The sequence below is a fragment of the Hippocampus bargibanti genome, linkage group LG06 (genome assembly GCF_051943395.1).
Source record: "Hippocampus bargibanti isolate YZ-2025 linkage group LG06, ASM5194339v1, whole genome shotgun sequence".
NCBI lineage: Eukaryota > Metazoa > Chordata > Actinopteri > Syngnathiformes > Syngnathidae > Hippocampus > Hippocampus bargibanti.
Genome location: NC_142739.1, coordinates 976,750 through 989,079, shown reverse-complemented (window position 1 = coordinate 989,079; position 12,330 = coordinate 976,750). Strand labels below are relative to the sequence as shown.

Below are 12,330 nucleotides of genomic sequence, written 5' to 3'. Positions count from 1 at the left end.
AGCTTGCACATTCACATGTAATTCAATTTCACAAAAATATACATGGGTTTCTATGTTTTATGAGCCACATCTTTTAATTGTGTAAATGTTCTGAGCGACTTTGAATGAATGTTTCCCTTGTATTAGAATGTGTTCAGTGTGTGAATAGATTGTGCAGGATTTGCACCATTATTTTGAGGTATCAACCCGAACCCAAAACTGATATGTAGATCTTATTAATATTTAGTAGATGTAATTTGGTACACCCAAAAGTTTGTTCGTACAGTGTGCTTGAGTTTATTGATAATCACCCATGTAGGTGTTTCACTTCAACAGAAGATATCGGTCAGATGTACATCATCTCATCTGACTGCTCTCTTGTGTAGAGTTTTAAGTTCCACTGCACTCGACCAAACCCGTCGTGATTCATAACGGCATACTTTTACACTTTGTGTTTTCTGGCTTTTTCACTCTCTCTGGGTTTGAGAGCTGCAGAGCTTTGGTTGAGTGTTTGGAAAAGGCCAGTTGACTACCTTAACGTGAGTGTGCTGCCCCGACAGATTAGTTTGTCTGCTCCTAACAAAACTGGCCTCATCAGAGCATCTGTAGTTGTATATGTCAAGGTGGTTTATAATATTTCGGACGCACACCTCCGTTTTATCACATCCTGCCCAAGCACAGACATCCTGTATGTCACAGTTTCTACGATGACACATCGAGAGAATACCAAGAGTGACGATGTGATATGCAATCCTACAGAGTATTTTTATAAGTCTCTGTGTTACGCTGGCCTAAAAACGGGAAGGGCTCACAGAGCAGATATAATCCGCAAATTCACTTCTCCTTGCTCAACATCATTCACAGTGAATTACACTCCAGATAACTTCTCCAAACTAGGCTGTGTTCCAAAAGGATTCTCACAATTTGTGTCTGGAGAGACCCACATCTTACATGTTATTGAATGACATGGAGCCAGCCCTGCTGTCCCTCCAAACATGTAATGGACGGTGAGGCATCTGTAAAAGTCATTTGACATGTCCTGGTGTGAAAAGCCAGGTGTCTTCAAGCCCTGATGCGGTTATGTTTTTGGCAGGCTGTTGCAGCTACTGAGTCACCTGAGGTTCTCTGAGGGATGAGACATCTTTTCCTCCTCTCGCTTGAGTTTTTATGCATTTCATTGCACCCCCTCCCTTGCCACCAGTAATTGAATGGCATGCCCTATATTTTTGAAGTGTCTCCTTATGCTCTACTTGTATCTAATGGAGAATATATGCTACTTTTGACGACATTCCACCCCAACTAAGATTTTATTTGGCGCTGGCTACGACACAACAATGTTGGGGTCAGGGTTTGCCGCTGATTTTTTTGCTACCCAACATTTTATCCCAGGCATTTCTATTGATATTGATCATGTGTCTATGGCAATACATATTGGCCTAATGGTGGGTTAACAGAACACTCCAAATTGTTCATAGTTGTGAGTGTGAATGGTTGTGGGTCTGTGTGTGCTGTACTGTGCAGTTGGCTGGCGACAAGCCAACGGTGTACCCCAACTACTGCCCAAAGACAGTTGAGGACACCATTGTGAGAATAAAAGGATCAGATAAAGGATAGATGAAAAGATTGTATAACGGCAATTACATTCAAATGAAGGCAAGCTAGCCCTCCGATATTCCCATTTTGATGTATTTGTTCTGACCTATGTCCTCTTTCTGTAACAATCTGCATTGTCTTTGACCGTAACTCCATCTTTTAATGAATTTCATAAAGATATGTGCAACATATTATACTGTATGAGGATTCTCAGAACACCATACAGTGCAGTTCAGATTTCAATGAGTCCATATGCTAAATCGGCAATCTTGCTGGAGTGTGTCCATGAAATTAACAATTGTAGCAAGAAAAAAAATCAAAAGAAGAGAGCTTTTGGCAACATTTAGCTATAGTTTTTTATTTATTTAGTTTTAATCTGAACACTGGTGGCTCCCACCTAACCTTGGAAGAGATTTGATGTGATGTTATACCAGGCCATTCTGCTATACTCTAAATTTGTGAATAAATCCAAATTGCAGCAATCAAAATTGAATGTCAAAATGGCCAAACAGCAACTGCTGCCCATTCTCAAACTCTGCCCTCATCAAAAGTTTCTAACTGCAGAGTGTATAGCGCAAAGCCAACACTGACAGTTGTTTCCATAAAAGGCAAAGCCAATTCATGTGAATATAAAATAAGCTCAATGAGGTAAACTTTTGTGTTCAACACTTATCAATGCAGACTACACATTCTTGGTTATTTTTATTTTTATTGTCGTTTTGTTTTGTTCTCTTTTGTGACACCAAAGTACAGAACAGCAATGTGATGTTAATCCTTCTTATACACGTGTTTATGTTAGCAGTCGTTGAATGTGCGTCATATTCAAACACTATTTGTCACTGTTTCCTTCACAGTGACTTTTAAGTTGGGTGTGAAATAGTCACAACCGGGGGTCAATTACTTGTTTTCATTCGCAAGTCATGGCGTATTACTGATTTAAAGTAATGGAATAAAAAGGCAGCCATAATTCGTGTACTTATGTTGTTTTTCTTCTTCCATGAATAAGAAATGAAAAATAAATACATTGGTCGAGGTTGTCACGGCCACACCAGAATAATAACATACATAGGGTGTTTGATCAACCATTTGATCACATTCAGTGATCAGGTACTTTTTCATGAGCATAAACCGATAATTATCACCCATTGATCAACCTATGATTGACCTAACATGCATGCTTCTTTCACTTCTTTTGCCTTCAATCATCGTTCACATGGTATTACTATGATGTGTTGTACAATGTGTTTTTTTATGTTAAGTTAGTTTGGTGCTCTGTGCATTCGTCCACCTTTTTGAGGACCGCTTCCCACACGTGAGATCATGTTTAGGATCAGTCACCTCTGTAGGTTGTCCTTGGAGCCCAGTTTCTGAGCTTTGGCTTTTTTTAAATGCAGCTGTGCGATTTTGTTAGTTTCAGCACGGATGACTTTGGCATTGTCAAGGTACATAATGTGTGTGTTTCCCCCCCTGCAGTAGTCGGGAAAAGCCAAATTCATGTTTGTCTGCTCTGCTTTTTCTGTCCTTTCACATGTGTGCCTCTCTGTTGTTTCCTTTCCACATTCCATTTCCACATTGCAGTGTTGTTATTTTTCCATATGTTGAATGCCCTGCCTGTGTCCCCATTGTATGTCAAATTGCATGTCTTGCAGGGTATTTTGTGTATGACTTCATTCTTTTTCTCAATTTAGTCCTTGGGTTTACCAGTATGTGTCTGAGTCTTTTGTTTGGCTTTACTATGTGAGTATTCGCATCATATTTTCTCATGGCCAATTGTACCCTTTTGTTGAACCCTTCCCCTGCCGGATAATGCCTTGGAATTATCTGTTACTTCTTCGTCCTTGGCTTTTATGTTGCCATCTTAGTCCACCCTGATGACTTGTTTTGTGAGTCTTTGGGTTGCTCCTTTTGTAATTATTCCCCACATGTTGTCCACTCAACTCCTCCAAAGTCTGATGTTCCAAAGTGCGGATGCTGTTTTTTTTATGGCACTTAAGTTCCAGATCTTCCATGAATGACCTGCACATGATGGCTGAGAGTGTGTCCACTTTGGCAAGGCCTTCCTTTTGCCCGTGAATGATGATGATGTGAATGAGTCCAATTCACTGTTAATAAAGTTGAGTTGAGCTATAAGACTGTATTGTAAGTACTATACTCATATGTGTTGTGAATGCAGGACGGGATGCTTGTCGTGATCAAGTTGTTGTATGTTTGCTTGCTTATTTAACATCTTCAATAATAGTCTTTTTATATCCCATTATTCTCCTCTGCGGAGAATAATGGGACATATTTTTTTCAGTATGTCCTGTGCGTCTCTCAAAAATTATCATTAGCATTATGATTATTATTATATTGCGTTACATTCATAATTGGTGAATTTTTCATCTGCTTGAAATATGGTAACATATTTTTTGGGGGGTCAGGTTATAATGCAGTGCAGGGACTATTGTTAGAGTTGTGAGACAATCATATTTCAGATATCATAAATACAATATAAAATATATGATATATATATTGTAGATATGACGGTTATATATATATATATTTTTTTTTACGTTTGTGGACAATGTGCACAATCATTAAACGCATCCACTATAGCTGGTCTTAGCAATGTTTTGGGAGAGCTTACTGCAGTGCAATTTGTCGCGCTGCGTGTCGTTGTCCAGTGCACTGCTCTCTCTCTACTCTTTTTCTTGATATGTCTTGATTTTACGCCATGTATGGGATCTTGAACCAAAACTATCTCTGCTGATTACACAGTTCATTCAACATTCCGTTTACTCCGGAAGACGTGGCCTTTATCCATACAGTGTGCTCCAAAAATGATTGACGAGGTTGGGCCAGCACCTTTCTGTCTTTCCCAGACAACAACCCCAAAAATGTTTTGGTTCTTTGGCTGAAATGAAGTACATCCCGAACCTAACACTTGTTTCATTAGTGTTCAGTTGATGGCAGATTTTATATATTCCTAGTCTGTTACTGATACACACAATGTTTTGGCTGATGATACTGGCATGCGTAAAATATTCCTGATTGATGGAAATCAAAGGTTTTCTTTCAAAGACCTGTTCTGACCTCATGGTCCTCAGTGTGATCATCAGAGACCTTGGCCATGTTTAGTGAAAACATCTTGGGATGTCAGATTGGATTGGAATGGATTGGATGTACCTTTATTCTCTCGCAGTGGAGAAATTTACATTTCACAGCAGCAAAGTTATGAAAGGAAGAGGAATGAAAAGAAAGAAGTAGCAAAGCGGCGCCATCGTGAAGTCGAAAAAATAAATAACTATATGACAAAAGACAGAATCATTCATTCTTCAGCACTTGCTGTACCCTCTTTGTGACATGAAGCAGTTCTAAATGAAAGAGGAGAGGATCAAAGCGTACTTTTCAGCAGTGGCTCAGGGACATCATGGTGGAATGTGCATGTCGACTACAAGCTAAATGTTGAAAGCAAACATGCAGATCTAGCATCCATCGATGAAAATAGATTGTCTCACATCTCCTGTCCTGCATAAATCCGCTTCAATTCCAAGCCGTGACAGTTCCACATACGCATCCGCGCTCTGCGCAGACGCTCCTTTCTTCTTATCACAGGCTTCTCAAGCCATGCATCCATCCAGCCGCAGACTTCCACAATGCTGAACAAAGTGGGGCTGTGAAGGTGCTGTCCATTACAGGCGCAGAAAAGCACAATCGCCCGAGAGGTGTCCTGCGATGGCAGTCGAATGGCACCGACATTCCTCCCATTAAAACGGTACTGGTATACTCATGCTGGCAGGCCATGGATAGAAAGGCATCGCTGCATGTTACTCTATTTGAATGTCCCGCATAATCTTGAGTAGGTGCACTTTTAATTTGGGAAAATGTCCATTTTGGCATGTAATCTGTTTTTAAGTAATGGTGCCTGATGGAAGCCAACTTTTGACAAGATCTTTTCAAGCGAGTAGCGAATGTGTTACTGCCTATCACTGATTTTGTTGCATCAACATATATCAACTATTTCAGAAAAATACACCTCCAACCCTGAATGAAAGTGATTAGTACCTCAACTGCCAATATTTCAAATACATACCACGTTGATGAAATCATGAACACGCAGCAGATTATTTTGAGGTTATGTGTGAAAATGAGGTACATGGCAAGAAATGCCAAACACAACCTGTGGTTGATGAACATGTGTTTTCCACATCTTCAAATCCCCCCTGTCATCTGGCATGTTCCTGGCCCAAAATAAGTCTGTTAAACAAATGATGAGTCTTTCATTCATGTATTGACATGAGCAGGTTCTGAGCGCCCAGCTATTACTGAAACCACCTTTGGGTAATGTGAAATGGTGAGATAATTTATCTCTCCAGAATTCACGCTGGATATGATGGACCCCACCGTGTAATAAGCTGTGAGAAAGTCACAGCCAGTCGAGAAGGGCTTTAGCTGGAAGATAGCTACGCATGCTATAGGTGTAGTAGGAAACCAGCATTGTTTAGCGGGCCGTGGATAGAAAGGCATCGCTGCATGTTACTCTGTTTGAAAAACGCCTGACCTTTTGAGAAATATCATTGTGAAGTGATCATCTCCGTTGGTTATGGTGCTGCACGGCCAAACTAGCCTCAGACTCGTGTCCAAATACTCACATCAGTCTTTCAGTTGTGTGAGAGCGGAAAGCTGAGGTTCAAGGGGGTTATTTGAACTGGACCCCTCAGTCATCAGCCAAAAGTCATTGTGATCCCAGATGTAATAGATTCAAGCCTCCGGCCTCTTGATGCAGAAGTGCAGATGTTTTAATTATTTCACTTCCTCCCAAGACCAGAAGGAAAAAAAAATGATCAGTTTAAGGACAGAAATGCAGCCATTAAAAACACAAACGATTCGGGTTCTTTTCCAAAAAGAATTTGACTCACTTTGCATCTAGACACTACAGAGTGAGGGAGAAACCGAGGCAGTCATTATTTCTCAGGCCTCTAGAATTACCCCGGAGCCACACAGAGATGGAGGGTGATAGATTTTGAGAAATGTAAAGTGAGAGGCGTAGGAAAAGAAAAAGAAATAGGGAGCGGAGAAAGCTGTCTTGTAATTCCCATCATTCTCCTACCTGTCATGTAAAGTTTTGTGAAAATAGCCCTTTAAGAGTGATTGCAAGTGGACAAAATGCGATCCATATTTTCACTCTTCCCTCATCCTCTTCTTGTAACCGCCACAAATCATCTCTGCTGCTGCTCCCCGCCTCTACTTTGCTGAACGGATAAAGGTAGGGGTTGAACAGCTGAAGTTCTGAGCCATCCCTTTTCATTTTCCCCTGAGCAGATCGGATTAAGAAAATCAAGTTCCCCTGTATAGAAAAAGTTGTGCTTTTCCAACTACTCCCGATGGCATCCAATGGGCATTCCAAAATACTACTTTTCCACGGTCATAATACTGCCGAAAAAAATTCACGCATGGATGAAGGTAGGCAGACTGAAGGGCGTTGGATCTGGAAATTGACTAATCTGCGATGGCAACTCTGCATAATTGCACCTGCAGAAGGTCGAGGTGATGATGGGACAGAATAAAAGAAGGAAGGGGGACTCTGACACATTTTCATTGGTATCAGTTTTGTTCTTAAACCGAAGGAATAAAATGAATACAGGAGCAAGGATTGTGTCATACCTCAACTTCATCCAGTACAATATGATAACATTATTCTCAACTCAGCGCTGGACAAGCAACCTCAGCTGGAAATGTTGCTCAAAAGCAATTGAAATATCAAACATAAACCCAAATCAATAAGTGAAATACATTGTAACATTAATTAGCATGAAGCAAGATGGACGGGTGGGATTATTGTACTGATGGTTGGATGGATGGACATATTGACAGATATGTTGGGAGGGAGAGAGAAAGAGAGAGGGGGAGAGAGAGCGCATTTCCATTGGCATTTGGCATGCAGACAGTTCTGAGTTTATTCCCTCTACTTGTTCAATCTAACAGTGTATGAAGTTGCTTGTAGATGAGAGAAGGGGAACTGTAAGGGGGAAGTGTTGGAATTGTAATTTTATGATCACAGCATGAATAACTCCACCTGTTGGTCACGGGCTCCGTTCTTAGCTAATGCCAGTCGTCTGTGCCGACGACCCGCAAAGGTGACGGGTAGGGGAATGCTCCAAGAAAAGTCCTGCACACAACTACTATAGCTCATTTGCCCTCAGTAAAGGAAAATCGTGCTTTGTTGTGGGGCGGTTAACACTATGAATTAGATGGAGCCCTCAGAATTGAATTAATAAAAGCCTGAGGGACATTTCTGAGCTGTTTTGCGTGACAAACCAATAAGCGCACCAATGGGTTTCAGCCAAGACAAGTATTTTTTGAACAGGACAGCACTCAAGTAGACTTATATTAGTCACAGCTTGTGCACGACAAAAAGAAAATACTCTTCACGTGGTGAGTTTTTACACCTCGTCCCACTTCACAACTTTGGCATAACATCTCATCCCTGATTTTCCACAGCGGTTAACATTAACATATATGCGCCCACACGAAGCAGTAGAGCGGGAATCGTTTTCCCGCAAAAATGCATTGCATTTCCTTACTTAGCTGCTCGAGCTGATGTCAATTCATTTTTATTTATTTATGTATTTATTTATTTATTTATACAGAGCAAACCATGGATTATTTGTTTGTACTTTTTTAACATGTATAGACAAAATTCACAGAACTGCCTAATCAGTGTTGATCTTTTAAATAAAAAATATGGAAAACGGGCATGGTAAATTTGCAGTCAGAGCCTGAGAGCAAGCTTGGGGAGTCTTCAGTTGCACAGGCATACTTGAACTTCGATTCAGAGATCACACCTGGGTTCATTGTGGAAATTGAAATCATTTCTTCATGCTGTGTGTTTGCTTTAGGTCGCCTGTCTTTAATTATCCTTCAGAGGGACTGTAATGTGTCAATCAGTCCGAGACAAGTAACTCCATGCAAAATAATAGTTTGAGGTTTGGCAGAAACTGAAGTCCTTGACATTGATGGAAGTCAGATCAGCCAGCCGCCCTAGATGTAAAGATAGAGTTTGGAATATATACTGTACTTGCCCTCAACATATGTACACTTTGTTGGTATTTGAACAGCACCCAAAAGGGAACTTTCACTAAAGACACGGGGATAACCTGGCAGTCTTAGATCATCGAGCCCTTAAAGACTTCCAGCAGAGTCCTTGTGTGTGTGTGTGTGTGTGTGTGTGTGTGTGTGTGTGTGTGTGTGTGTGTGTGTGTGTGTGTGTGTGTGTGTGTGTGTGTGTGTGTGTGTGTGTGACGTATTTATTGTAACATCTTGTTCATCAGATAAGATATATACACACAATCACAGTGAAACTAACACTGCTGACTGTATTTACTTGCACTTCATAAAAACACCTGTATATACATATGCAATACTGTATACAGCCATATTGCCTTTCATAGACAGAATTATTTATTGTCTTTTTTTGAATATACCCAGGTGATTCATACAAAGCCACATTTTCCACCAGAGTGTATCAAGACGCCTTTGCACAATGGCAGAGTTTTTGTCTTTTGAACAATATCCCTTGGAAATTGAGTTACTTTGGGGAAATGTATGAAAGCAGAAAGCACTATGGCTAAAGCTGTGACATGAGTAACCCACATCATTAACCGAAGGTTTGGTATAGTAACTACACCTGTTTAACTAGACTCTAGTTAAGCAAGAATACCTAATAATGGGTTTATCTTGATCGTTCGTCCCTGGTTCATTGCTTCTACGGGCGTTAATGGCAGAGGAAGCCAGGTGTTGGCCAGAAAATACGTTTAATCTTGAAAAGTCCAAAACGTAAACAAAGATTAGAAAGCGATGTTTAAAGATGTTCGTATAGTGAATTACCCCAACACCTAATATGATGCAACCCGCAAGATGGGGAACAGCAAGATGAGGATTCTCGATCATCGAAAATGGAACCTCGTTGTACCTGATTCCATTTCAACCCTAGGCAAAAATACGCATTAGTACAAAAACCAACTGTCTGTGTTTGATGTAGAGTTGTAACATGATATCGTCTTTGCTCCGTTAACATACTGACTAAGAGTGTCTGCTATGGATTTCGTGGCTATTAATCTGTGAACTCTTGTTTAGGGACAAACAGAACACAGCTAATGTGTGTTTGTCGTTGACATCAACACAACACATGCTCCTAAAGACAGTCTATCTCTGTTCCCACAGTTGTGAACTCTATTGGTGTTGTTTTTAAGAATAAGAACACTCAAGTAACAGAACACCACATATTTGCCACAAGCCAACACATAACAGTAAAAGAGCCAAGCTAATTCATTCCAATATATTATGTTGCAACGCAAAAAAAAATATGGTGCTTCTAATATTCTAGGCACATACCTACTTCAATTTTGTAGATCAATGTCTTCCCTTCAAATTATGCATCCTAGCTAGACAAAACGAAACCTTTTGGATAAAGGCTATTGGATAACACAAAATCAATAACCATGACAAGGCTTTATTTATTTTCATTATCCTTGGTCATGGCTCTCAAAATCTGCTTGGTGCCCGGGAAGAGTGAAACGTCTTTCTTTCCGTATTTATAGATTTAAAGCATTTGTACAATTTGCGTCATGTATATATTCTGCACAAAGCTAAAAATGTGTAGACCGCAGTATCCCCTTGTCACTTCTGGCAATTCTCTTTGGGGACTGGGTACGTTTCTGCTCCAGTGGCAAGTGCTAAGGTTGCGGGTGCACAACTCTGTCGGCTGCAATTATGAAAAGTTGGTTCCAGGAAGCCCCATGTGGCATTTCTAACACAATGTAAACCACGGTTACCTCATCGGATCAAGGTTGAGACCCCCGCATACTAATTTTCGGGGGTTCACACCACACATGTGCACACTGGCCCTCTTGACAGTTCCAAATTATCCTGGGAGCACCATAGTTTTAGTAAACAGTTTGATTTACACAGACCAATGCACTCCACATACACCTTCATGCTTTGGTGTCTGGCATTTATCAGGTGGGCTGCTGAGAGCTCCCTGCCACTACTGATCCATCAGTAGCGGGGTTCTGCAGGTGGTCAGTGAAACCTGAGAACACAGCTTCATTCACACAGGAGCACCCCACCCATCACATGCATGCTAATGTTGGCTCACTGTAGCAGAAATGAATAAGGTCCTGCAGCCATCGAACTGTCAACATGCTCACATAACCTGATTGTCCTTCCGTGTCAAACACTGCACAAGGACCTAAAAGAAAATGGATGCGTTGTATCCTACAGTTAGTTTAGTTTGTGTTGCAGTCATGCATAGTTGTTATGGATGTGACTTGTCATCTCATTCTTTATTTATTGGTGTTCTGTTGTGAAAAAAAAAGAAAAAATATGTTGGTTTTTGTTGGTTTTTTAACTTGGTAAGAAGTGAACTTATTTTTTCAGGTCACTGAACAGTACAGCGCCAATTACCATACATGATAGGATGTTAATACATACCAAATGTTTTGTGTTTAGTCCCCAGCAAAAGTAGCTGAATCGGTGCCGGGATAGACTGTTATATATCATTTGTCCAATAGCAAAGCATTGCAATGATGCTTTTTTTGTTGTCTTTTTTTGTCATGATTGTATCGGTGGGCTGAGAATTATTTATTTATTTATTTGTTGGTTTGTTTATTATGTTTGTATGTTATTTATTTTGCTTTGAGTTGCAATCACACACAGTGGCAGTTACAGTAACTCACTTCATAATAAGTGATACTTTGGCGAATAGTGATCATGGTTTTAAAATATTTAAGCTGTGTAATGACACTTCCGGTTAAAGTTTGCTGTCAAACTAAATACGCGTTTGAGAACTACTCATTGTACTATTCATTTCAAAGAAACACAAGGCTTAGCCTTTACTCTTCTGCCACAATGCTATTTCTAACACAAAGTGGAAAATATGTACTGTACAATCCTGTAAATAATTAATATTTGAACACAGATGGTGCAGCAACACATTTAGACCATCACTATTGCATTGCTCACAGTCATAAATGTATTCTTTGTGAGGAGCTCAGATTGTCTATTTATTCCACAGATGTACTTGTAAAATAGTATACAGTATATTGGGAATGTCTTCATTGTGAGACTAGTAAAGGTTATTTATCTTGTCTTGTCTTGTCTTGTCCATCTATGTGTCTTATACTCCCCTCATATGCCCAAGGTGGGCAATAATGTGCATTGAATTAAATGAGAAAGTGTGACTGTGTATTTTAATGTTGACACACCTGAAAGTGTGTTAAAAAGCATGCCAAATTAGATTTTTTTTGAAATGCCATTTATATGTAATCAAGTTTGAAAATGGTGAAAATGTTCAATTTCCTCAACTCTCAGATGCTGTGGGGGTGTCTGCTCAATTGGCTGGAAATGAGCTCTTCTCGATTTTTGTCTCTCAAACAGTATATTCTTACAGTAATATGATCCAATACTTCTCATTGCACACATGACACTTGTAGTATGATCCACAATTTGAATACCGTGTTCCCGTGTTTAATAAATCCACACCCCGACACAACACCAAGCGAGGCAGATATGTATTAGATGACGCTGGTGCCAATCCACGACATCCAAAAGCTTCTAAACTCATAATCCAGCATCCTTCTCAGCTAACAAATAATCCGTTTTCTCTGAAGATTATCTTCAGAGTGGGGTGGTGGCGAATTAGCACACCCCGCCATTGGTCTGTAAAACAGCTAGCCCGCTAGGGATCTGATAGTTCCCACTCGCTGGCTGGCTATCTAA

The 12,330-nt window shown here is 40.2% G+C and overlaps 1 protein-coding gene across 1 annotated transcript in view; it reads left to right on the top strand.

The window, feature by feature from the left end:
* vps13b (vacuolar protein sorting 13 homolog B) overlaps positions 1-12,330 on the top strand; it is a 378,602-nt gene that overhangs the window by 295,171 nt on the left and 71,101 nt on the right.